Genomic DNA, 4,810 nt, shown 5'->3' on the forward strand with positions numbered 1-4,810 from the left:
ATATAGGCCATTAACAGGTGAGTAAGGCGTCTTTCCTTTGCCTATAGACCAGATAGGGTATTGTGCAGGTGAGTAAAGCAACTTTCCTTTGCCTGTAGACCAGATAGGGTATTATACAGGTAAGTTAGGTGTCTTTCCTTCGCCTATATACCAGATGGGGCATTATACAGGTAAGCAATGTGTCTTTCCCTTGCCTATATACCAGATAGGCCATTATACAGGTGAATAAGGTGTCTTTCCTTTGCCTATAGACCAGATAGGTCATTAAACAGGTGAGTAAGGTGTCTTTCCTTTGCCCATAGACCAGATAGGCCATTATACAGGTAAGTAAGATGTCTTTACTTTGCCTATAGACCAGACGGGGTCTTATACAGGTGAGTAAAGCAACTTTCCTTTGCCTATATACTACCATATAGGCCATTATACAGGTGAGGAAAGCGTCTTTCCTTTGCCTATAGACCAGATAGGTATTAAACAGGTGAGTAAAGCAACTTACTTACTTGTATAATGCCTTATCTGGTCTATAGGCAAAGGAAAGTCGCCTTACTCATCTGTGCGGTGTCTTACCTGGTCTTTAATCAAAGGAAATACACGTTACTCACCTGTAAGGTGTCTTACCTAGTCTGTAGTCAAGGAAACACACCTTATTCACCTGTACGGTGTCTTACCTGGTCTGTAATCAAAGGAAATACACTTTACTCACCTGTATGGTGTCTTACCTGGCCTGTAGTCAAGGAAACACACCTTACTCACCTGCACGGCGTCTTACCTGGTCTGTTATAAAAGGAAACACACCTTACTTACCTGTATGGTGTCTTACCTGGCCTGTAGTCAAGGAAACACACCTTACTCACCTGTACGGTGTCTTACCTGGTCTGTAATCAAAGGAAATACACGTTACTCACCTGTACGGTGTCTTACCTTGTCTGTAGTCAAGGAAACACACCTTACTCACCTGTACGGTGTCTTACCTGGTCTGTAATCAAAGGAAATACACGTTACTCACCTGTACGGTGTCTTACCTAGTCTGTAGTCAAGGAAACACACCTTACTCACCTGTACGGTGTCTTACCTGGTCTGTAATCAAAGGAAATACACGTTACTCACCTGTACGGTGTCTTACCTGGTCTGTAATGAAAGGAAATACACGTTGCTCACCTGTAAGGTGTCTTACCTAGTCTGTAGTCAAGGAAACACACCTTACTCACCTGTACGGTGTCTTACCTGGTCTGCTATAAAAGGAACCACACCTTACCTACCTGTACGGCGTCTTACCTGGCCTGTTATAAAAGGAAACACACCTTACTTACCTGTATTGTTGTCATTTATTAAGAAGAGAAAAAAAAATTGTTTGTAAATGTTAATAAAGGTACATTTTACAATTGAAATTTTCTACGTCATAACTAAATGTTATAAAACATTTCCTTTCTGTACTCAGAAGGGGAGCCCGCTTGTGCCATGTTCCAACATTTTATTAGGCTATTGATAGCATGTGGTCACATTTTACTGCACATAAATAATGCAATAAATGTTGTTTATGTGTCAACTTCTTCCAATACTTAAAAATATAAAAATATTTAGGAAGTGAAACGTAATACATTTTTGTATTTGAAATAAGTTTGTACACACTGTAACAAATACTCATCTAATCAAATCCTCATTGCAACAATGTTTCTGTGATAAATAAAGATAAGAAAAGTCCAGTTTGGTGAAGAGTTATTATTATAATGTAAATAGTATTGTTAATAATAAATAGCTATGTTTTTCTAGTATTGGTTACCTGCCCCTATTCAGGTTTATAACACTAATGTGTCTGAGCCTTTTGTACATTAATTGGGCACTGAGGTGAATCAATATCCAAATTTGCACTAAGTTCCTCAAACCTGGGTAATAATAGCACAGAAAAAATGACCACATTGTAAGTATTAGTCAGATGATAGCACTATGAAATGAAAATCTTGTTCAGAATTCACTCTAAAATGGTTGTATGAGAAGCTATGCTACAACAGTCCCTCCCGCGATACTTATAGAACAGTCCCGCAAGGAGGTCACATGACTAGTGCCCGCCATTTTGAATTGCTATAGTTAAAGTATGGTAGTATCGTCGCCGTACATTTTGACCAAAAACAGGGACTTAAAATGCTTGTAAAGCACGGAAACTCCGTACACATCAATGGGACACCATCTTGAACATGTTTGTGGCGGTAGGTTTAGGTGTCATTGCGCGACGGTCGATATTTTTGTGGATATAGTGGGCATTCGCTAAAAAGACATTTTGCTGGGCGTTCGCTAAAAAGACCATCGAGAATCGAAAACTTTGATTTATGTCACTTCGGGTCAATGGATTGACTTGAGACTCAGGATTAATACATGGGAGCACAACGTGGACATATTCCAAGCAAAAAAAATGAGATCCGTGCAGCGCGGACTTCTCTAGAGTGGGCGTTTGTGGGCATTCGCTAAAAAGACCATGCGCGTCTTCACCACGCCCTTGTCCAGCACTCCTGATGACACCGTGTGTCCGAGAGAGGGGGTGACTGTGAGCACAAGAGAGCCTAAGATCAAGACAACAAAGTTAATCCTGAATCAGACAAATGCCAGTACAAATGGAACTGTGAAGGAGAAATCCCCACGTGTAGCGTTCATCACAATGGTAGTTGTAGTAGGGGTAGTACTGGTAGCGCTGTTTGTGATGTATGTTGTCAGAAGGTGTTCACGGGGCGACCAAGCCGCACAGGCTGCCGGCCACCTGGCAGGAGTTCATGGCACTGCACCCAGTAGGACTACACAGCAGTCTTCATCTTCAGGTGATGATCCTCAGTACAGTGTAATTCCCGACGAGTACTATAACCAACAAAACAGTGGGACTTCAAGTTCAACAACGCAACAGACTACTGATGATTATAGTCAGATTCCCGATGAGCACTTCAACTACTACAACACAAGACCAGACGCACAGCATCCTTACTGGGAGATTCCAGATGAGTATTACAATCGCTACAACACGTACCCTTCGACACGTCGGGTAACTCAAGATGGAGAGGACTACTCTGTAAGGTTTAACACCGCTACATCTGAGATTGTCCTTCCGTCATCAACCAGGCTCGGTGGTAAACACCCATCCTACGATACAGCCCCTCAAGTCTGGAGAGACCCACAGAATTACCAGATACCCGCACGTGGACGAAATAGAAACATTATATCACGCAGAATGACTCAAAATGGCAACAGTCTTCACCGATATATGGGTTTGACTGGTAACTACAGATATAACAGGAGACGCCTATCATACCCTCTGACACTTCGTGTGCCTCAAGATAATGAAAACTATTCTGCAAGCTTAAGATGTAACACTACAGCTGAGGTCACAGGTCCTTCCGTCATCAACCAGGCTGGGTGGCAAACATCCATCCTACGATACAGCCCCTCAAGTCTCGAGAGACCCACAGAATTAACAGAAACCTGCATGTACGTAGACAAGTACAAGGCTTCACTGAAAGCCAAACCCACAGAAAACAAAAATCATCCAAACACGTGATGTCCGGGACGCCATATTACCATTTCTCAGAGTCACAATGTGATATTCAAAACCTACCTGTCCAAAACCTACCTGTAAGCAAGTAAGGCAAGTCATCATGGCCAGAGCGTTTAAGTATGATCACAGGTCATCTCAGGTCATACCTTCCTGACACATTCCTCGTTTAACCTTCTCCCTACTACCTAACCCCATAAACAGTACAAATTTGTGACAAACGGCTACCTTAGCAAGCTAGAGGTTACTTTCCCATATATTACTGCATGTTGAGGATACAAAATTGAAGTTGTAAATTTTTACCCTTTTACCATATGACGCGAATGTATGACAATCACAGATAACAAGCTTCATACACTGAGATTCAAGTAATTCTCATTGATGCTTACCCCTCGCCTTCATTACTGAAGACACAGGCTGCATTTCCACCAACTGTCTTATCTGTATAACTGAATCAACAATGCCTCTAGCTCTGAGGCGTGCATGGCAGTTGTCTTAAAACAACTGCGTTTTAAAAGATCATAAGATGAAGAAAGTATTGCTCTCATTGGCTGTTAAGGCATTGTTAATCTTGCACCCAGGAAATATAGATGGATATAGAATTGGATGTTTTGTTGTCTAATGACGTTAAGCGTAAGAGAAAAAGCAATATTATTGTAGGGATGAGATCAAATAATTGTATTCTTGTCAAGTAAGGATTCGTGGATAAAATGCTGTGTACTGTGTAGACGTTTGCTCAATTCTACATTGCATTTCAGATATGGTCTGTGGCATATAGAAATATATACAAATAATATTTATTTCATCATTTGATAGCACAATTATTCCAAAATACAAATCACAAAATGCCCCACCCTTAATGCGTTGCTTAAACAGAATATAAGAAAAATGTTTCAATTTCATTTTTTAATGTCCTTGGCGCCAACTGTATCGTTTGCGGAAAATTCTTGTTTTCAAGAATAACAGTGTTGGAAACGTTTTGGGTTGGCCGTAGTCCACCACAAACTACAAACGACAAAATGTCTCCACCCCTGAAGCATAGCCAAAAGATCTGATAAAATCAGTGAACACTATACAAGGATTTAATTTATTTACAATTAGATGTATTATGTCACCGGCTTTTCTAACTCAAAAGAGTGTAAACCTTCGCTCGTCTATTATCATTGATGGTGTTCCTTCTGTCAGATTTAGAAAAGTGAGTGCACAGAGTGTTCAAGACGCCGAGGCTTCGATCCTCCACGCATTTCCACGGAACCACTGTGATTGTTTGGTGACGTG

This window comes from Branchiostoma floridae, chromosome 18 (genome assembly GCF_000003815.2).
Source record: "Branchiostoma floridae strain S238N-H82 chromosome 18, Bfl_VNyyK, whole genome shotgun sequence".
NCBI classification, from domain to species: domain Eukaryota; kingdom Metazoa; phylum Chordata; class Leptocardii; order Amphioxiformes; family Branchiostomatidae; genus Branchiostoma; species Branchiostoma floridae.